General features: G+C 44.8%; 1 non-coding gene across 1 annotated transcript; it reads left to right on the forward strand.

The window, feature by feature from the left end:
- The first annotated feature begins 22,725 nt into the window (after nt 1–22,725).
- On the forward strand, nt 22,726–22,798 carry Trnaa-cgc (transfer RNA alanine (anticodon CGC)). Its single transcript has one exon. It is a non-coding gene; the product is annotated as a tRNA-Ala (tRNA).
- The last annotated feature ends 1,098 nt before the right edge of the window (nt 22,799–23,896 follow it).

Raw genomic sequence — 23,896 nt, forward strand, 5'->3', positions numbered from 1 at the left:
TACGTAGATACCATTTGCAACATTACATGGACTTCGTGTTTCAAAAAACGACGGAATTTTTATGGATGACAATGCGCCATGTCACCAGACCACAGTTGTTCGCAATTGGATTGAAGAGCATTCGAGTGAATGACTTGGCCACCCAGATCGTCCGATATTAATCCCATAGAACATTTATGGGACATAATCGAGGCATCAGTTTGTGCACAGTCATGCAGTGGCAACACTTCTGCAGTTATAGACGGCTGTAGAACCAGAATGGCTCAGTATTTCTGAAGGGGACTTTTAACGACGAGTCCATGCCACGTCTAACTGCTGCGCTACCGTTGGGCAAAACGAGATCCGACACGATATTAGGAGGTACCCCTCGACTTTTCTCAACTCAGTGTATTCTTAAATATAACAGGTACTAAATACTGCCAGTAATGTACAGTCTATGGAAGAAGATACTTTGCATCAGCATTTGCTACTCATTGTTATATTCCATTCGCGACTGGGCCATGAGATTAAATGCTATACTAACCTGTTATAAGCCACAAGTGTTTCTGTGATTCCCTTGCGTCTGGGGCGTTTTGTCACTGTCCCCGCGGCTGCCCCCCCTCCGTCCCCCGTCACGTCTCCCGTCGGAGGTTCGAGTTCTCCCTCGTAAGAGAGAGATTTCCAAATTTTCTGATTTTCTTTGGTATTTGTTGTCCTGTCTACATAAGGAACTCCAACAATGGGGCAGTACCCAAGAATTTGGTATACTTCTCTCGATGTGGTGGTCTAAATATGCACTTTGTCAGTTTTACCAGTAAATCTAACGCTTTTACTTGCCTAACGTAGAAATATTTTAATTTCACATTTTATTTATATTTCATATCGGTTAATAGTTTTATCATTAGGGATATAAAGAAGTTGTGATTTGATATAGTCAGGGATGTTCTAAAGAGAACTAAGTTCCGATCGGTCGTGAAATGGAAACCACTGTGAAAATCACGGTTTCATTTGTGACAGTTAGCTACACCCTCCAGCCATTTCTCTACACAGTCACCGCTCCGATTTAGACATTTGTCGTAAAGTTGTACCAACTTCACAGCACCCTCGTCATAGAAGGCTGGCGCCTTTGTTTTTCGCCAATTCTCTACGCTAATTTACCGCTCCTTGTCTGTGCCAAAACGTTTGTTTTTTACAACCAGCAGTTCATGTGAGCAGAGATGAAATTCGGCGAGAACCAACACGGGCTGTGTTGCAGGTGATCAGACACTTCCTATCGATAACGCTGGAAGAGCATCTTCATTGCCCCTGCAGTGTGCGGCCAAGAATCGTCAAGAAGGAACAGTATGACAGATGTTATGTGGGCTGTCCAACACACATGTGCAAAGCATCGAATTTTGATGGTGGCTTCCATTTCGTGACAGATCGGAACTTACTTTCCAAATACCGCTCGTATATGCCTTTATGATGATCATTAGTTTGAGGGGCGCTCAACTGCATGGTCATCAGCGCCCGTACACAGTCCAATTTTTGTACACAGTCCAATATTTCTACACAGTCCAATATTTACTCAGTCTCAATTAGCCACACTCAAGTGATGATGCTATTATGAGGAAAACACCCAGTCCCCAGGCAGATAAAAATCCCCAACCCGCCCAGGAATTGAACCCGGGATCCCGTGATCCAGAGGCAGCAACGCTAGCTACTAGACCATGACCTGCGGACTGTATATGCCTTGCTGGCGAATAAGATCATTTCTGGACGTACGTACTCTCTCCTTAACTCTTGTGGGGAACAAAGTGAGGCTGTGAGCAATGAATATGGTGGACAGAGGGCGCTACATAAGTAGGGAGACAAGCTGGGAATTTGGATTGAATGGGAAACGTGTTTTGATAGCCAAAGTAGTCAAGACAATCAGCCTCGTAAAGCGGGAAATCCGGGTTCGAGTCCCACTACAACACAAGTTTTCATTTGTCGCCACTGCATTCATTTCAAAGCCCGATTGCAACCGCAGTCGGGATTTCTGTTTCATTACAGCAGACTGTATTTCTTGTTCATAGGTAGTATCTTTCATTTATCATCGAGTGTTAAAGAGCACTGTCATCCTGTAAATCAAATGACAATATTGTTTTGAATTCCCTTACAGTCACAGTATGAGGTTCATCTCATGTAGACATCCGCATCGTTAGCGAAAAATGGGATAGTGCTGCTGAGTATCCGATAAATTGCTAATGTATGCTGTGAGCATAAACTGTACAATAGAAGCTACTAGATTCTATGAGGTAAAATTCTTCGTGTTAGTCACATACCTGTAAATATATTCTGTATGATCGCATGATATTTATTAAGCGAAAATGTGACAGTGTCGAACGACTTTTCGAAAATCTAGGACGACAGATTCTACCAGCTCACCTATTTGCAAGATGGCGTGCGCGAATAAAGCGAGCTTTAGTGCTGAACCCGTGCTGGCGATGAAACTAACTGGATTCAAATTGACAGACTACAGCTTGGCGATCGGCCAGTGGATGACGCGGATCATTTATATACTTTGTCCTCTCCGCATCACTAGTGATGGTCCTTCCTACGATGGGGCGGTAGGGATGGTTATTGCTGAAACAACCTGTTTTCGTTTATATCGTTTTCTTCCACGCCATTTTCATCAGACTATTAAAACCGTTCAGAATAACCACTTTCTGAAATAACCGATTTTTGAATTTTTAATCCTGTTATTTACTGTAATAAACAGAAAGCGAACAAAAGATTGAAAAATTTAGACATTTCCAGTTTCAAGGTACATTGAATCAAAATATTAAATTAAAAAGGCAAATAAAACTTAGTCATTCCACCGTTTGTTGCTTTTCTCGAAATGTGGTAAGTGGACAATATTACAAAAAATCACTTAGCATTTTTCCTACTGATTGTAATTTTTTAAATATCTGCTCAAAAATCATATAATCGGGGTTCATACCACTATTCGAGCATTACGACAGGTCAGTGGTAAAGGGGGAAAACAGAGGTTGAAGAACTTTGTTTTACGCGTTAATTTGTCAGTTTTGAAGGGCGACAAGCAGAAAATGGTTCAAATGGCTCTAAGCACTATGGGACTTGATATCTGAGGTCATCAGTCCCCTAGACTTAGAACTACTTAAACCTAACTAACCTAGGGACATCACACACATCCATGCCCGAGGCAGGATTCGAACCTGCGACCGTAGCAGCAGCGCGGTTCTGGACTGAAGCGCCTAGAACCGCTCGGTCACAACGGCCGGCGGCGACAAGCAGATAAAGGCATATTATGTAGAGACAAGCTTCAGGTTAACTCCTATTTTTATTGTATACTATGAATAAATCGTTGTTAAATTAGTACTTTATTATTGTTACCATAATTTCCTCCCCCTGCTATTATTTTATAAAACTGGTAAACAAATCTTTTAAAGCAGTTTAAGCGTGGTACTTCATTACTAAGTCACTACGCAAAAATTTTCAGACTAGGGTTGGTGCCATTCTGTAATACAACCGATGGCCAGCAACGACAGCGGGAAACGGCCGTATAGGCAAGGTGGAAGCGAGTCTTTCTCGCTGGGATACAGTACACGCTCTAATCACGACACGCGGCAACAGGGATTGCTTTTCCCATTTTTTGTAATAACGCAATATTTCAAACCAATGCAAATTCTACAAATAAAGCAATGCCTTTTATAAAGAAGATATTTAAAAACGAAAACTTTAGCACTGCCTCTATGGCTAATTGATATTTCGGGTTTTAGGAGGACATTAAGAAAACAACTGTTACAACCTAGATCAAACAAATACCGAAAAATACTGGTTATTAAACACTAAAATACCGGTATCCCTTTCGAACCCGTCGGTTTTTCCCGTCACTAGCGACAGGGAGCAGAATTCAGACAGTCTCACTGCCTGCACTGTGAATCTGCTTGGTGTAGGCAGATGCACTTCACACAGGCGAGGCTTACTCTCAACTGACACACAAAAGCAAGGGCAAAAGTTCCCAGGACGCGAGGACTAGTTCCTCACTGTACAATGTTTGAGTTTGTTGACGGAGCCACAATCTTACCTCTACTCGCGCTGCTTCGTCTCTATCAAAGTGAAGTCCTGTTTCGGAAACAAATGAAATTCTGATGGAGTCAAGTCGGGGTTGTATGGAGGATGATCGACGACAGCGAATTCAAGGTGCTGGACTGCTGCAGATGTCGCAGAGCTTGTGCGTGGTCTGGCATTGTTATGCTGAAGGAGAAGGTGCTCCATATGTGGATGAACTCTTCCAGTTTCTGCTCGCAGATTTCTGAGGGGTCTCACGCACTGACACACTGATTACCCAGAGCATTATGTCCACCTTGGGCATGGATAACAGCGGCGACGCGTCGTGGCATGGAATGATGGGGCCTTGGTAGGTCGCTGGAGGAAGATGGCACCAAAAATCCACACATAAGTCACCTAATTCCCATAAATTGCGGGGGAGGGCGGAGCTCTGACACCACGTTCAATCACATCCCAGATGTGTTCGATTGGGTTAAGATCTGGCGCAGCACGTCAATCGGAATTCAACACTTTCTCGAACTACTTTATCACACTTCTGGCCTTGTGAAATGGGGAATTATATTGTTGAAAAATGTCACTGCCGTCGTAAAACATGATCGTCATGAATGGGTGTACGTGGTCTGTAATCAGTGCACGACACTCCTTGGACGTCATGGCGCCTTGCAGGAGCTCCAGTGGACCCACGGATGCCCACTTCAATGTTCCCCAGCGCATAATGCAGCCGCCGCCAGCTCGTCACACAGTGGATGTGTCAGGGAGCTGTTCCCTGGAAGACGATGGATTCGCGCCGTTCCATCGACATGATTAAGAAGGTATCTGTACTGATCGGACTATGCAACGCTCTGCCACTGCACCAACGTCCAGTGCCAATGGGTACGTGCCCATTTCAGTCGTAGTTGATGTGGAGTCAACATTGGCACATACGTGAGTCGCTGGCTGCGGAGACCCACCGTTAAGAGTGTTCGGTACACTGTGTGTTCAGATACACTTGTACTCTGGCCAGCATTAAAATCTGATGGTAGTTCCGCTACAGTTCGCCACCTCTTTTACCAGTCTGCCCAGCCTACGACTCCCGACATCTGCAGTGAGGTGGCCGCCCAACCCCACAATACCTGGACGTGGTTTCACCTTGGTTTCGCCACGTGTTGACACTCGCCACAACACTCCTCGAGCACCCGTCAAGTTGTGCAGTTCCCGAAATGCTCGTTCCGAGCCTCCAGGCCACCACAATCTGCCTTCGGTCAAATTCAGATCGCGCGGCTTCCGCGTTCTATGCACGGACAGGACGCTCAGTGATATTACATGCACCGTGCGTGTGTCTGACAAGCAGTCATTCCTTACCAAGTGATGCTGCTATCGCCTGGGCGACTTTATGTTGATAGCAGCTCGGTGGTCATAATGTTCTGGCTGATCACTTACACGCTTCAGTTCGGAGCCCTCTAGCGGCAGAGAGCTGCAAGTTACGTCATCGGAGCGGGAAAGTTGACAGAGTAATATGCATGAAATTTAATACCTCAACCGATTCTGCGAACAAAGATTCGGAGGCAGCGCTTTTCGGCATGTCTTCGTACAACACGGCCATTTGCAGAGTTTTGCTTTAGCTTTCCTTTTGGCCCATATTACTTTCATTCTCTGAAATGGCCCTTTTCTGCTCGCCAGACGAAGTTGTTCTGTCTTCTTGGGGGTCTTCTGTCAGCAAAACTGTGCAGTTGTGAATTTTATTTGAAGTATTTAATTATAATTAATGTTACGAGTGGGATGATGGCATATATACCGGGTGATCAGAAAGTCAGTATAAATTTGAAAATTGAATAAATCACGGAATAATGTAGATAGAGAGATACAAATTGACACACATGCTTGGAATGACATGGGGTTTTATTAGAACCAAAAAATACAAAAGTTCAAAAATATCCGACAGATGGCGCTTCATCTGATCAGAATAACAATAATTTTCATAACAAAGTAAGACAAAGCAAAGATGATGATCTTTACAGGAAATGCTCAATATGTCCACCATCATTCCTCAACAATAGCTGTAGTCGAGGAATAATGTTGTGAACAGCACTGTAAAGCATGTCCGGAGTTATGGTGAGGCATTGGCGTCGGGTGTTGTCTTTCAGCATCTCTAGAGGCCGGTCGATCACGATACACTTGCGACTTCAGATAATCCCAAAGCCAATAATCGCACGGACTGAGGCCTGGGGACTTGGGAGGCCAAGCATGACGAAAGTGGCGGTTCAGCACACGATCATCACCAAACGACGCGCGCAAGAGATCTTTCACGCGTCTTTGTTGTTGTTTTTTTTCCCTAATAAAACCCCATGTCATTCCAAGCATGTGTATCAATTTTTACCTCTCTATCTACATTATTCCGTGGTTTATTAAGTTTTCAAATTTATACCGACTTTTTGATCACCCGGTATATATAAATTTTGGCGGCTGGTGGGGGAGGGAGGGAGAGAAACAAACTATGATACCAATCCTGAATCTAACCATGGATCCACATCTGGATGCACAAGGACTGTCTGCTGTATCAATTTCCCTACGTTCTCCTTTGTAGCCAGAGTGTAAAAATCCGTGTTTCACATCATTCCCTGAATGGTACCATACTTAGGCGATTCTGTCATTTTTTTTATCTTATTCGGCCGAGTTCGATTCCCAGCGGGGTCAGGGATTTTCTCTGCCTCGTGATGGCTGGGTGTTGTGTGCTGTCCTTAGGTTAGTTAGGTTTAAGTAGTTCTAAGTTCTAGGGGACTGATGACCATAGATGTTAAGTCCCATAATGCTCAGAGCCATTATCTTATTCGGCACGTATTTATCTGGGAGGCGATGCAACTCGACAGTGCATATTTCCTTTCTAGTTTTACGAAACAGGTTACGGTATTTGTGCAGACCTCGCGTGTGCCCCGAGTCTCCGCGCTTTACCGTGTATGTCCAGCGGGCGCTTACAGCAGACGTCCCGTCAAAATTCCTTCGCGTGGCCTGCAGAAGCGACGACCCCTGCGGCCGGCAGGAAGAGGCGGCATCGTTGACGTCAGCAGGTGCCGCTTCCGCTGCGGGCGCAGTATGGCCGCTGCGACGTCATTGGGCGGCTCCGCGCCGAGACGCGAATACAAATAATCAGTACAGTACAGCGGCAGGCAGGCCCCTCACAAAGACGCCTGTTACTTCCCCAGGTCTACGCACCGCACTGGTATATTCATCGGATGGGCGGAAGGTGGTTGTTGCAGACTCAGACACAATACCGGTATCTTAGAAACTTTTTTTAATTGTATCTTCTAACTTACGGCAGCAGATGTAAGGATGACATAAAATGTAAAATGGATGTGTGGATAATATTTTTATGCAAGGTGGCGCTGCTATGTACATTACACTGACAGTGAAGTGGCTGCTGCAGAGGCATTTCACAAATGCTAGATTCATCAGCCGTCATTTCCTTAAATCCTGACGTCCGGATCACCTGATCTTAATCCGTATGACTTCTGGCTTCGGTTTTATCTGAAAGAAGAAGTCCAGTGTTCCAATTACGAACGAAGGTGGAATGAAAACATGCACTGCGCAACGCATTCTGAACGTGAAACTCTGATCTGTTATGGAACATGTTTGTCGATTTCAACTTCTGGGAGAAAACGGTAGACAGCATATTGAACATGTCTCGTGCCATTCACATGGCAATTAAACACTGATGTAAGTCTGCTTTTTTCCCATTTTTGGCCTCAGAAGAATTAAAAACTGTTTCCCATCCTAAGTGGTTTGTTTTTATGTGGAGGCAAGTGACCCACAACTGTTGTCACTGGCCCCTGATCTCCTGGATACTGGTACTGTCGGGGCTAGATCCGGGGGTCTTATTGGCCAAAGGAGTACCTCAACATCACGCATACAACTCACAGAGGTACGTGGCATGTGTGGAAGAGCGTTGTTCTGTTGAAAAAGGGGATCGTGATTTTGTCGCATGAGGGACACAACATGAGAACACAGGATGTCTGACGTGCCGTTGTGCCGTCAGATTTCCCCGCCACTTCCAGCTCTGACCTGAAGTCATATCCAATGACTTCCTACTCCGTCACGCCAGGTGTAACACCGCTGTGCCTCTTCAAAAAAAAAAAAAAAACAGGAAGAATAGGTCCTCTTCCCAGGCTGTCGGCGTAATCGCTGACGACGGTCATCCGCTTTAGTACAGAACCGCGATTCACCGCCGAACACAACACGATGCCATTCATCACGAGTCCACGCTTCCGAGTCACAGCATCACTGTAAACGCAACCTTTTGTGTCGCGGTGTTAACAGCCGCCTCCACATGGGACATAATTCCATAGTTCGACTGCTACCAGTCTCCGATGAGGCGGGATGACAGTAAGTTGCAGGGAGTCCATCAGTGGTACTCGAATGGTAGGCGCAAATGTGAAGCGGTTACTATGTCCTTGGCGCACAATACGGTGGTCCTCCCTTGTTATGGTCGGACGTTGTCTACTGGCATCTTTATGAGTACGCTTGCCCTCACGTTAACATTCAGTCCAATATCGGACCACTGTCACTTATAAATGCCCGACAAATCTTGATATTGTACGACCCGACCAACCGGCCTAATTGACACCCACAATGACGTTCAAAATGTCCAAATGTGTGTGAAATATTATGGGACTTAACTGCTAAGCTCATCAGTCCCTAAATGAGGTTCCTTTAAAGCTCTGTCGGGTACTGATTACGCTGTCTCGGACGGGTAGGTGGTACCTCCGTATTCTTCAAAATGATTACTCAACGTATGATTGTGTTCACGCTTCTTATTTACCCTACTACACCTCGTAACACTAAACACAAACGACACTAATATACTGGGGTGGGCGTACTACGTCACAGAAATCATTTATATATTCGTCGATGTTGTGACTGCGAACAAAGTTACTTTTACATCGGAACATGTATTCTGAGTGCTTCCCTTTTTGTTGTTAGGTAGGGTATTTAAAAACTTACCTGTAAATACAATTCCTTGTCCAAAATCAGTGATTTCATGAATGTCTGTTGAATGGATACATATGCCAAGCTACAGAAAATTAAAATAAGTAAAAAAGGGCGAGAAATGGTTCACGATTCGCTAACTACAATGAGAGTCGTATGTTAATAGAACGAACGTCCACTGAACTTTGGTACCAGTCAGCGGTACATCACACGTATGAAACTTGCGTACTCTATGACATCACCCTTCCTGTGTTTGCAGTAAGAGGAGACTGTAGTTCAGATGGAGTCGCAATCTTATTACTGCATGTGCACAGTCAAACATTCGTCACAATTCCGTGTCTTTTGCCGTAGTGAGTGAACATTCTGGATACAAAACCTGTGGAAAGACGAAAGTGTAGCTGCTGGTGACCACTGTCTAGATTTGACCTGCCTCCATTGTTGTTCGTATGGTAAATGATGGGTTTGTGAAAACAGTGGCCACGCAACTGCGCCTATACAAAAATCTACGAAATTTGCTCTCGGTATTCCTGGAAAGCACCTGCTCACTAAGTTGCGATCTACGTGCACACTGAGAGTCCTGGCCGACCTGAAACGCTCCGTATACCCGCACTGAGGTGCTCTGCCACACCGTCCGAGCAACACATGTTCAGGTGGCTCTGACCAGAGTCGGGTCGACCTGATCAGCAACGTAAACATCCTGCTGCCGGAAGAAGAGTGCCACCGACGGTCGACATAATGTTCTACGAATATCCCTCTTTCATAAGCGTACTGGAATGCTTCTATTTGTTTAAACAATTTAATCCTGCCTTTGCTTCTTTTATGATCACGCCGTCTTTTTAAAGAGTATCTTATTTAATATACAATTTTATGATCCTCCTGTATCTGCCACTTGCCAAGAATGACACTTATACGCAGTATTTTACTTACAGGTAAAACTTTTCATGTTTTGCACTTTTTATCACCTACATACCTACATGTGCGCGGACTTTTGTTAGTATGACAACACATTTGCTGTCCATCACATGTACCAAGTACTGATCCTTGAGAATAAACCGTAATTTATTTTCTATTTGTTTTGAAGTATGCTTTGTCAAGTGTGAGAAAAGCTATTTTTAAATTCCGAGTTTGTAAGACGGTTGTTGTGTGTCCCATTGCAGTTTCGGAAGATCAGGTCATAAATAAAAATTTGTGGTTGCGACCGACAGAAAACAAACAATGATCAATCCGACAGTAAAAATTTTGACATCGTTCTTGTTAGAGCATCTCCAGTCCTCTTCATCAGTAAACTACGTAAGACCACTAGAGACTTACCTACTAGGAAGTTTGCCGTTCCGATACAGGGAAATTAGGGCTCTTTTCTCGAATTATTGGGGCAAATACCACCGGACGGCAATTTTACTGGGCGCAGAGGTCAGGACACCATAAATTATGCCGCCATAGGCATCCTTACCTTTCAGAGAGCCAGCTGGCGTCGTCCTCACAAACATGCAGAGATTCAGTACGTAGAAATGACGCAAGAGGACTGCTGTTCCTCTGTTTTGAATTCCTTAACTTTGAGCAGTAACAGTGTGACAACACATTTAAGTTTTCCTGTCAACTGTGTTGTATTTCCTCGCTCTATTGCAATTTTTGTGATTTGTCGCTGATGTCCAGAAACTAGTATAAAGTGAAAATTGTTGATCTACAAATTGCAGAACATTAGCATGTCCAGAAATGACAACTTTACAGTGTATTCATGATTTCATCTATTTGCGGAAAGGACATGAAATATTTGAATGAAATGTGTACCGTTCGTGTGGACATTCCCACAGTCTTACGGTACACACGAGGGTGAGTCAAATGGAAACCTTAAATATTTTTTAAAATATTATTTATTGTGCAGAAGTGGTACAAAGCTGTAGCACTTTTCAACATAATCTCCCCCACACTAAATGCAAGCCCTCCAGCGCTTACAAAGTGCATAAATTCCTTTAGAAAAAAAAAAAAATTCTTTTGGTAGTCCGCGCAACCACTCGTGCACTGCGTGGCGTACCTCGCCATCAGAACGGAACTGCTTTCCTCCCATTGCGACTCTGAGTGGTCCAAACATATGGAAATCACTTGGAGCAAGGTCTGGTGAGTATGGTGGGTGAGGAAGACACTCAAAATGCAGGTCTGTGTGCGGGCAGTGTGGGGCCTCGCATCGTCGTGTTGCAAAAGGACACCTGCTGACAGCAATCCACGTCGCTTTGATTTGATCGCAGGCCGCAGATGATTTTTTTGGAGACCTGTGTATGATGCACTGGTGACAGTGGTCCCTCTAGGCATGTAATTCTCCAAAATGACGCCTTTTTCGTCCCAAAAGAGAGTCAGAATAACCTTCCCTGCTGATGGTTCTGTTCGAAACTTCTTGGGTTTTGGTGATGAGGAATGGCGAAATTCCTTGCTCGCTCTGTTCGTTTCCAGTTGGTGGAAGTGAACCCAGGTTTCGTCCCCAGTAAAGGTTCTTGCAAGGAAGCCATCACCTCGTTCAAAGCGCCGAAGAAGTTCTTCACAGGCATCAACACGTCGTTCTCTCACTTCAGGAGTCAGCTGCCGTGGCACCCATCTTGCAGACACTTTGTGAAACTGGAGCACATCATGCACAATGTGGTGTGCTGACCCATGACTTATCTGTAAACATGCTGCAATGTCATTCAGTGTCACTCGGCGGTTTTCCTTCACTATGTCTTCAACTGCTGCAATGTTCTGTGGAGTCACAACTCGTTGTGCCTGACCTGGACGAGGAGCATCTTCCACTGAAGTCACACCATTTGCGAACTTCCTACTCCATTCGTAGACTTGCTGCTGTGACAAACAAGCATCACCGTACTGAACCTTCATTCGTCGATGAATTTCAGTAGGTTTCACACCTTCACTACGCAAAAACCGAATAATAGAACGCTGTTCTTCCCTGGTGAAAGTCGCAAGTGGGGCGGCCATCTTTATACTGATACTGCGACGGTATGTGTGCATCTGCACTATGCTGCCATCTACAGGCCATTCTGCACACTGTTTGTAACACGCTTACTAACTTACAGGATAACGGCGCGAAATTTCGATTTGTTATTACAAATTTAAGGTTTTCATTTGACTCACCCTCGTATAATGAAAACTACCATTCAGTACTGTTCTAACATACCGCTCCGTGAGTCTCTGGTGCACAAATTACACACCACGAGACAGCTGTGATAGTCTGTGCAACCGCTACCTAGATGCCCTGTCTCAGGTCGTGCTGATTATTTACTTATAGTCTCTTATACCGGATGACAATGGTTGAACTATATGAAATAAAATCATCATCATTTCTGAACTGTTTGCGTTAGGACGTTCAAACTGCAGGGTTGGCAGCGGGGCATGATGGGAATTAGTACGGTTTGCTTTCGTTTAGCGAAGTTCGACTATACGCAAAATTGGCGCATCTGGAGGACTGATAATTCGCATTTCACTATCGAGAAGTCTTCAGCCTCAACGAGTGACTGGTGTGCAGTGTCCAGTCCCGGTATAATCGGCGTGATATTCCTTGATGGCACGGTGATAACCGAACGGTATATTAAGGTTTTGGAATATGATGTCATCCCCATTACCCAAAGTGACTGATTTCGACAAGTTATGTTTCATGCAAGACGGAGCTCGATCTCATAGAAGCAGGACAGTGTATGATGTCCTGGAGGAGCTCTTTGGGGACCGCATTCTGGCTCGGGGGTCCCCAGAGGCCACTGGCATGGACCTCGATTGGCCGCCATATTCTCCGAATCCAAACAAATACGACTCCTTTTTGTGGGGCTGTATTACAGACATGGCGTACAACAATAACCCCAAAACATTTGCTGAGCTGAAAACAGCCATTCAGGAGGTCATCGACAGCATCGGTGTTCCGACACTTCAGCGAGTCATACAGAATTTCGCTTTTCGTCAACGCCACATTGTCGCCAATGATGGTAGGCGTATCGGACAAGTCATAACCTAAATCTAAATATCTGTAGTAACGTTTACATGTTGAATAAAGTGTGTGCACGCCGTCGTTCGTAACTAGTTTACGTTCTTTTTCATATAGTTCAATTATTGTCACCTTGTACCTTCTACATCTGCCTCTAACACAGATACTCCGGACGTCACCTTATGATTAATCTACCGCTTTATGTAACACTGTCATTTTCCCCGCTCTTGTTCCAGTCGCGGATGGTGGGCGGGAAGAAGGAATTTTGGTAAGCTTCTGTCTCAGTTCGAAACTCTAAGTTCACCTTCATGGTAACAGGAAACAATATAATGGCCAACTCTTCTAGCAACGCACGCCCTCAGATATTTAACAGTAAACCAAATCGTGACGGACAACGCCTCTCTTATAGGGTCTGCCACTGGAGTTGGCTCAGCATCTCCGCGACGTGATGCTTTCGCGCATACTAAATGAGCCAATAAGCAAACGTGCTGCTCTTCGCTGTATCTTTATTTCCTCTATCAGTCCTATCTGGTACGCAACTCAGTCAAACTAGCAATATTCAAGTGCTGGTCTAACGACGGTTTTGTAAGCTGCTCCTCTGAGAATGGATCAGATTTCTGAGGATTCTTCTAATGAATCTCAGTCTGGTACATGCCTTACTGTGATCAGTTTTATGCTGTCGTTCCAAGTTAAGCCAAATGTTCAAATGGTTCAAATGGCTCTGAGCACTATGGGACTTAACATTGGAAGTCATCAGTCCCCTAGAACTCAGAACTACTTAAACCTAACTAACCTAAGGACATCACACACATCCATGCCCGAGGCAGGATCCGAACCTGCGACCATAGCAGTCGCGCGGTTCCGGACTGAAGCGCCTAGAACCGCTCGGCCACCGCGGCTGGCCAAGTTAAGCCACTCTGTGTGCATACGCCTAGATACTCTATTATTGTGACTGATTCCACTGACTGCTCTGCAATCGTGTTATCATGCAGTAATGGCTCTTTGTCTATTTATCCACAATATATCACATTCGTTCATGTTGACGGTCAGTCGCTAGTCTCTGCAGTAAGCGTCGATGGTCTGCAGGTCGTTTTGCAGTTTATTACGATTTTCCAGAATTGCGACATCTCGGTATAAATCAGCATCATTCGCAAAAGTCTCATGCAATTTCCTACGTTATCCACTAGGCCATTACAGGGCTTTTCACAATTCTCATTACAGATAAAGTTTTGATAAGGAACCGTACTGTTTCGATGTAAAATGAGTTTGAATATCGGATCGCTTTAAAATCCCCTGCTTCACGGTTCGGACAAAGTGGAAACAGTGAGGTCTCTGACCTCTGTGCTCCTCAGGTGAAGCTCCACGTGGCGACCCTGCTGTTCGTTGCACTGTGTGTATCTGCGACACGGTCCACAAACTCTGGTTTGTGCTGAATAATTTCTGCTGCCGCCAAATATCGTGTAAAGAGACGTCTTCCGACGTTTCAGGAGGCCACGACAAAAATTTGAGAGGAGTTAAATCCGGGGAACGTGGTGGCCAAGGAGCTGTACTGTCCTGCGCCATAAGTTTGGTTGAAAGTTCACAGGTGCCACATGCAAAATGCACGGGTGCGCCATCATGTTGGAACTGCATTTGCTGTTGGAGTGAGTGGCAAATCTTCTAATAACACCTTCTGTATATTTTACAGGAATGTCGAGTATCTGCGAGTCGTTAGGCGGTATGGGAGGACGCACGGCCCAGTACGACAACCATCAATGGTAGCAGCCCATGCATTGATAACGAACCGTTGCTGACATCCACGTGAATTTATAGCACGGCGATTTTCACTATCCCAAATGTGGCTGTTTTGACAGTTCAAAAGAGCCTACTTGATGAAATGAGGTATGTCCGTAAAAAATAAAGCGGCGTGGAAATTCTAGCATGGTGACACAATGCTGCAGAAACCAAAGAAAGAAATTGACACTTAGTGGGAAATCTTTTGGCGTCAATGCAGGCACGTTCTGTCTGTGGTAAGGGTGGAGTTGTTGGTCGTGCAGAACACGTCGAACAAATGGACAACGTTTCGAGTACTCTTCTACATGAGGAACGACGTCGTCTTCAAAGTCGAGAACGCGGCGCGTCCATGGAGCAGCCCTGTCAATCCTGAGAACTTCGCAGTTTCTTGCAGTCGTAGTTGGACGAAAATGGTACGAGATGGACTGAGGCGATTAAGAAAACTTTCTCGATACATTCGTTGTGCAGTTCTCTACTCTTCAAACGTGTGTTCCTCCATCTTGTTATTCTTACTTCTCGGACGTCCTTACCACTCAATGACAGACATGTGTGCAGAATGCCAACGTATGATCAGAGGGCACATTTCTTCAGGGGCCTGACGAGAGCGCCTATTTCGCAGTTTGTGTGCGTATTGTGAAGCAGGACATGTGCAAGTGATCTTATTTTATATCCAAAAAGTATATTTCAGGACATGGGTTCCTTCTCAAAACTATCTGTCAAGTTCCCTATATAAACACAAGTCTGTAATAGGAAATGTGAAGCAACCTGTACGCTGAGAAACGTAATAGTCCTGTAGCACTTACTTTCAACTTAAGTTGCACGAAAAAAAATCATGTGTACAAAATAAAGGAAGGTTATGGTTTAACGTCTCGTGTACTTGGGAGTCATCAGAGGTGGAACGCAAACGAGATTAAGTAAGGCAAAGGAACAGTCAGACCTTTAGGGAATCCACGACAGCGCCGGGAACATTTTTGCACACAAGCGATCATCATTTGCCTGCCGCCCCCACCCTCCCCCCTCCCCCCGGCCGCTGTTATTCCCCTTTCCCCTCTTACACTTTCATCCGCTACTAACTGTGGCACGCTCTATATACAAAATTTGCCCTTGGGCGCCTCTGGCGGCCCTTGAGCTTGACGTCTGAAGCTGTCGCTACTAATTGTGATGCGTCTTCCCCCTCAGTCTGGCGCCCGAGCGGCGGCTTGTCACGCTTGGGCCTTAAACCGAAACCGTCCACGAGCTACCGAAAGCTTTGATGACTGGACATACATTTAAACCTCGCTTCTTGCGATGTGAGCACAGTGCCCTGCTCAACTGCGTCAACCAGCTCAGTAGCGTTTATTGGGCAATATGCATTTGAAACTGCTGGTACGTTGTAATAATCCGGCAGTCCGTGGAGAGAGCATTAAGTAGTCCGGGAGGATAGAGCTAAAACGCAAAACTGCTCTATCTTGTTGCATCAGGATGATGTTCACAGTGTTTGTCTGTTAGATGGTTCAAATTGCTCTAAGCACTATGGGACTTACCATCTCAGGTCATCAGTCCCCCAGACTTAGAACTACTTATAACCTAACAAACCTAAGGACATCACACACATCCATGCCCGAGGCAGGATTCGAACCTGCGACCGTAGCAGTCGCGCGGTTCCGGACTGAAGCGCCTAGAACCGCTCGGCCACAACGACCGGCTGTCTTTTGGAGGAAGGTCGAGTAGTGTCGAGTAGCGGATTGTATCTTAGAAGAAATGTCTTCACACACTAGCGCTGGTGACGGCACCTGCCGCGCTACTGCGGTGTGAACCGTGGAGGACCAAAAACTCTCGCGATTTTGGCTCAAAACAACGGGGCGTTTCGACGTGGCGACAAATTATCTGTCCCTGCTGCGTTTTCCAGTGCTATAGCTTAACTTTGGAATGTTGTGATTTGTTTGCAAGTAAGTTATGTAACATCTTATTACCCGTATTATAGGCTGTGACAACACCTAGCCTAAGTAATAACAACGTGAATGTTAACCTACCATAGTGGTGCGTTCGGCTTGTATCGACAAAGCACTTTCAGGCTGTAGCGGACAAAACAGATAGCGTAATAACTACAATTTCATGGTTTTGCAACGATAGACTTAATACTTTACGGGAAAACAAAGAGGTGACCGCCTGCCAGAGTGGCCGAACAGTTCTACGTGCTACAGTCCGGAACCGCGCGACCATCTACGGTCGTAGATTCGAATCCTGCCTCGGGCATGGATGTGTGTGATGTCCTTAGGTTAGTTAGGTTTAAGTAGTTCTAAGTTCTAGGGGACTGATGACCTCAGAAGTTAAGTCCCATAGTGCTCACAGCCATTTGAACCACAGAGGTGACCACGACTTCTATTTTAGAAAATAAGTATTTTCCCAGAACATTTGATGATAAACAAGAAACAGTATTGTACGATTTGTTAAAATTAAGACACCAACTTGTGCCTTTCAGTAAAGAAGGAATCTTAAATCTAGTGTAGAAATATGCAGGGTGCTGAAGTCAAAGAATCGGCTCAATAAGAAAAACAGAAGCAGGTAGAGACTTTTCTTATGATTTTATGAAAAGATGTAAAGCCTTAGGGCTGAAAACAGCTGCATCCACGAGATTACAACGAGAATCAGGTTTCAGCTAGAAGCAAGTTGACAGATTCTTTGACAAATTAAGTGATCTGATGGACAAGTCTAAGTTTAAGAATTTTTACAATAGAATTAAAGCTTATTTCTAACGGAAACTACTTTTTACCCATTATTGTTATACACCCGACACGACTCTTCAAAAATGTGAAGATCAAAATGCAAAGCTGGCACTGCAAGCCAAACTAAACTCCGTTCCGTCACCAGTTCAGTCCCAGGCAGAGAGCGGCCATCACGGACACTTACTGTTCGATGAAATTTATTCCTTTACGTCCGTAGGTTATTCCACGTTGACCTGTTTCCCCGAATTTCCGGGTGAAGGCAAAGCAGCTGTACACGTGCGTCAGTCTACCCAACCATTTGAGCACACGATGGCTACTGTTTCTACCGTGGTCTCAGTGTCGACAGCAGCTTACATCTCCTGCAACAAGGAAAGAAAGAATGTCAAGTACTTTCCATTCATAGCTTAGGCTCAAATGGTTTAAATGGCTCTCAGGTCATCAGTCCCCTAGAACTACTTAAACCTAACTAACCTAAGGACACCACACACATCCATGCCCGATGCAGGAATCGAACCTGTGACCGTAGCAGCAGCGCGGTTCCCGACTGAAGCGCCTAGAACCGCTCGGCCACAGCGGCTGGCCATAGCTTAGGTAATCAGTTTAATTTTTGTAAACAGTGCAAACCTACCGCAACAGCAGCAGAGCCCTGTTATGGACTATGAAACAATCAGCATGCAGCCACAAAAACATAAGCATGGATGCACTGTTCTGAGACGGCACTGTCTAGGAACAACATGCTGTAGAACACGTTCTATTGCCTGAGGGAGCGCTACACTCAAAAATTCAATCGCAAATGGTAGCGCACGCAATATAGGGAGAACGCCGTGAGGCGGCGGACGGCGTTAAGGGTGGATGAAATGTGTAAAGCAGGAACGAGAAGTGTGAAAGAAGAAAGTGGTTGTGGTCGCCCTACCAAAACGTAGCCATTCGCTTATGAGCCAAAACAGGATGACCACTGCCCAGCGCGAGATTAAATGCCGCTTGGTGGCATTGCGGGCATTTTACCCGGTAATAAAAAATACGAGGGGCGTTCAATAATGTAAATGCAACACTTTTCTGAAATCAGTTTGGTTTTATTCAGGGTTCCAGTCCACCGTATTTCCCATTCTTTCGGCTGTAAAACCCTATTTATCGACATGATCTTCGTTCAATGCGGCGGCCTTACTGGGAGCTCCTGTATGTCCATGCTACCACTCTTCTGGTCGACGACGTGGCCAACATCTAGCTGCATTAATAACCTCCGCATTATACGCGTACTGCTTCCCGCGGAGTGCGTCCTTCGTTGAATCGAACTTGTTGCTCTTTCTGGTCTTCTTTTAGGCGGCGAGGAACCCAATGGCACAAATCTTTCAGTAGCCCAACTGGTGGACAAGTGTCAGCATTACCAACAGAGACGTTGAGTTGTGCAGCGAGGGATTTATTTGTGATCTGTCTATCACCTCGAATGAGAGTGTCCGCAAGTTACAACATTGCAGGAGTGACAGCTGGGTGCGGCTGGCCGGCACGCGGGAGATGGACAGGCTTGCGTGATATGTTTGCGATGGTGACAAACTCCTCGTCCAACGACTCGCCGTGCTTTTGTTCACTGCCAGGCGGCCGTAGACCGCAAGCGCTTATGAGTATCTGCTCTGATGACTGCTCTCTGCTTTGAACGTGCCTCCACTACAAACACCATTTTGGTTTCTACGTATGGCGCTAACACCTATCTGAACTTCATGAAACTATAGGGGCTGAAGCGGGAATATACAACGATGTCCCACAAAGAATTCCGCATTTTTCAACCGAAACTGGCGGAGAAAAAATGTGTTGCATTACTTACTGAACGCCCCGCGCGTATACGAAGAGCAGACACGAAATCTCGCGTATACGAAGAGCAGACACGAATCGGGAATCATTCAAAGCGACAATACTGGCCGCAGATGGGGAAATTCTCTGACGTAAACCATTTTGATACAGGGCAGATTTTTATGACGCGGAGTCTGAACGATAATCTAGGAGAGGGCAAAGTTGGTTGGCTGTTCGTGTGCTATGTCGCGAACATCTATGGAAAGTGAAGGACGGTGGAATAACGAGTAGGTGAAAACTCTTGGACGTCCACGTCTCGTCACAGAACGTGACGTTCAGAATGCTGCCCGTTCTGTAAAGCACAATAGGGGGCGATCTGTGGCAGATCCGACGATCGAGTGCAATGCTGACGCAGACTGTTTCAGAACTCACCGTTCAGCGCACTTTGTTGAAAATGGACACCACAGCAGATAACCCCTACATGTTCCCTTGTAGAGCCAACAACACTTAACTGCGATTGCAATGTGTTTAGGACTGTCGAGATTGGACCGTCGACCAATGGGAACTCATCGTCTGGATGTATAACGTTTCTTGCTGCATCAGTTCGATGGTTGTTCCGAATCCACCATCAACCAGGCGAACCGCTGCTCGTAACATGCAACACGCCAAGGACGCAGACCTGATGGGAGGGGCAGTATTTTGGTATGGGAGACATTCACTGGGCTCCCATGGGATATGTGGTAGTAATCGAAGACACGACAGCTGTGGACTACGTGAACATTATTGCGAACCACCAGCATACCTTCATGTTTGTTGCCGGCCGCAGTGGTCTAGCGGTTCTAGGCGCGCAGTCCGGAACCGCGCGGCTGCTACGGTCGCAGGTTCGAATCCTGCCTCGGGCATGGATGTGTGTGATGTCCTTAGGTTAGTTAGGTTTAAGTAGTTCTAAGTTCTAGGGGACTGATGACCACAGATGTTAAGTCCCATAGTGCTCAGAGCCATTTCATTTCAACCTTCATGTTAGATGGCTGCACTGACAGCGATGATGTCTTCCGGCAAGATAACTGTTGGTGTGACAAGTCCAGAACTGTGCTATACTGGTTTGAGGATCATGATAGTGAACTCACCCTGATGTCTCTTGCCACCAAATAATCTGAACCCTATAGAACACATCTGAGACGTTCTTGAGCGGCACCCATAAACCATCATCCATAACGTAATGAATTGCGTGACTTGTGGGAAGACATATGGTGCTACGTGTCTCCGGAAAACTATCAAGGGCATATCTAACACATATCATGCAGGATCACTGTTTTATTGTGTTCCAGAAGTCGACTAATACGCTGTTCAGCAGTTGGTCATAACATTTTGGCTCGTTAGTATACGACACCTAAATGGAGTGGATCGTCGAATAACAGTGTCGTCTAGGCTATAAATTAGTTGTTGATCCCCAGTTACATAATCGACTGTAACTTAACTGAAACTGTTTTAGTTACAATTCATCCCCAACAAGCTTTTTAAAGTTCAGAAGAAGTGGAACGTGGAGGCTGCTGTTCAACGGCTCCTTCGACAAGACTTGGATTCGAGCATTCCGGTACCAAAAGTTACTAGCTACGTGTGTACCAGCGAAGAAGAAAATCAGAAGTAAACATTCCACCTAACAAAATTATAGAGAGGTGGGACATTTTCCCACAGTTTTCGAGGGAATGGGCAAACATTGCACACTGAAAATTAACGTGCATCATTGTAGAATTTCCGTAAATCTGCAGTTATAAATTAACAAGGAGGAATTCCGTGCAAAAAGTCTTGGCTTAACATAGCAACAGCACCATTGGATAGATTGTAACGATTTTGTTTTGAACTTCTTTCGTATCCTCCTCACGGTCCGAACTTAACTGACACATTTTCAATCTACTAAAAGGGTCGCTGCGTGACCATGAATTCATTGCAAACAATGGTCGGGCAGTGGTATCATCCTGTCTTCAGACGCAGCAGAAATTTTTCGTCTCTGGAAAGACACAGAAGTCTCCTCAGATCGTCGACCTTTATAAGTGCGTTGTCTTGCAAAGGAATTTTGTGGAAAACTAATAATACTCTAGTAAGCAAAGAGTTTCTCTTGACATGGCCTTCGAAGTTCACCAGAAGCGTGGCGGCCGATGTCGACCCATAACCGATGAGCAGACACTATTCAATGATGTCGCTTGATCAGTGCTTTTCGGTGCGCCTGCAGACTCATTTTCCACTTGGAATATCAACGACATATTCCAGCTGAGAGCACTGAGTTCACCAAAATTTGACGATATAATACTTATGCCCTGGGTATATTTCTTGCAAATTTGCTATACTACAGTACACAAAGACACCATTTCAATGCTTACCAAGTACATTCCATAATTTTTTTGGTGTGGATATGGGATATCGTAACTGTCTCTTACGATATTGGAACTGTCTCTTACGATATTGGAACTGAAAACCTACAGCCATTGCCATGGTGATTTGTGCGTGGCTGTTGATTTCTTAGAATCTCATGGAATTATTAGAAGACACTCTACCAAAATTTAGACACATTCACTGATTCTCTTTGCCAGTGACTAGAAAATTCAGTCAAAACATCATAAGACTGAATAATAGCTTCCCGGAAGTATACCTGACGAATGACTATTTTTGTAACCCACTGGGAAGACATCAATAGTCATTGTATCATTGTATCTAATATCCACCCTCTTAGCTGAGTGGACATCACGTCTAACTGCCATAATGCGGGCCCAGTTTAGATTCCCGGCTAAGTCGGGGATTTTCTTCGCTCAGGGACTTTGTTTTATCGTCATCGACACGCAAGTCGCCCAGTGCGGTGTCGACTGAAGAGACTTGCAACTGTGCGCCCGAAATTCCCCAGGTGGGGATTCAGTGCCGTCAATGCCACACACCATTTCAGTTTATTAAAGATAATAATTTAAGGCTCTCATACTTAAGGGACTCCCTTATGTTTGGCAACTGAGCTGTCCAAGTGACCTTCAAGATCCATCAAACGTCTCATGTGTTTTTATGCCTGAGTCAACTGTAGTATCTTATAACATGACATTTACAGAGATACTTGAGGGTAACAGTGATTTACTTATCCCTCCAGGAGCCTATAGCTTTGAAAGACACGGCTGTTTACAATTTTTCTTAGCAAAAATACTTCAAGTTTATGTTTTGAGGTGTTTATCGTGGTTTAGGACTAAAAAGCCGCCATAGTCGCAGTAATGGAACAGACGTTCTGAGTTTTTATTGCAGATACATTGAGATAGCTTTACAACACCACTAATATTCATGGTTATTTAAAGGTTGTGGAGGAGATCGAAGCTATTCACTGACAAAGATGTTATTTGATCGCCACAATCCACTTTGGGCAGTTCTGTCCATACCCAGGTGTTTAAATTTAGGGTTCACACATGTGAATGACTTCAGTGACTTGCCGTCTGTTGTTGAGCTATCTGAGAAATATCGTTACGGCACCATATGGCACCGAGCGAGGTGGTGCAGTGGTTAGCACACTGGACTCGCATTCGGGAGGACGACGGTTCAATCCCGTCTCCGGCCATCCTGATTTAGGTTTTCCGTGATTTCCCTAAAATCGTTTCAGGCAAATGCCGGGATGGTTCCTTTGAAAGGGCACGGCCGATTTCCTTCCCAATCCTTCCATAACCCGAGCTTGCGCTCCGTCTCTAATGACCACGTTGTCGACGGGACGTTAAACACTAACCACCACCACCTAACCACCACCACCATATGGCACGCCCCTAAAGATGTTTACTACGTTAGTATCGTAGATATACTCATTCGAAAACGGACGTAGCTACTAGAAACCGGTTAAGGCGATAAAATAAAAGCTTTACAATAGCATCTGTAGCTGGTTGCAGTCATCTTCAGAGATCTATATTGCATTAATTCTACGGAGCCCGCCGAGATCAGCCACAGAAAGTTACGTTTTTATTGTGGTGCAAAAAATCGTCATCACCGTATTGAAATATTAAAGCAATTTCGTTTTTCTGTGATTAGGAGTTGTAGAAGGTATTAATTTTTTTCCTTGATTTACTTTTACTCTTAGTTTCCTTCGGCATGAAATTCTCTGTCAAAATTTTGCTTTATCATAATAAAAAAATTTATTTCATGATTAAATGAATCAGAAGACAGTAGGTAAAATAATACATGAGTACTGGTTTCTGTCCTATCACGAATTAATTCTCAATGGTAAGTATGAGGCTTGTTCACATTTAACTTGTTCCAGCTGACGTGGACTTAGGTGTCCAAGACTTAAAAAAAATGTACACCTTTCTCCTACGCCTCGACTTATTCCATACCCCACACGTTCACTATCCAGTCATCCACTTAAATACGGAGTGCGTGAACTGTTCGCTAGCGTCTTCAACTAATTTCGTGTGCAGCGCGCTTCAAACTTGTTATAAATGGTGCAGTTGTGTTCCAGGTAGCTGTATTACTAAACACCTAACACGAGGCTCAATCTCAGTTGCATGTTGCGTATCTAACGGCTTCTAGGGGGCAACAAAATTTTGACTTTCTGTATTTCATACCGTTATTTACCGTTTTTAAGTATTTAAAATGCTGTTATATTATACTCATTTCACCTGTAGTCGTATGTCTAAGACTAAACACAATAGACAAATATAACAAAAACTGT

The sequence above is a fragment of the Schistocerca cancellata genome, chromosome 5 (genome assembly GCF_023864275.1).
Source record: "Schistocerca cancellata isolate TAMUIC-IGC-003103 chromosome 5, iqSchCanc2.1, whole genome shotgun sequence".
In the NCBI taxonomy this organism is placed as follows: Eukaryota; Metazoa; Arthropoda; class Insecta; order Orthoptera; family Acrididae; genus Schistocerca; species Schistocerca cancellata.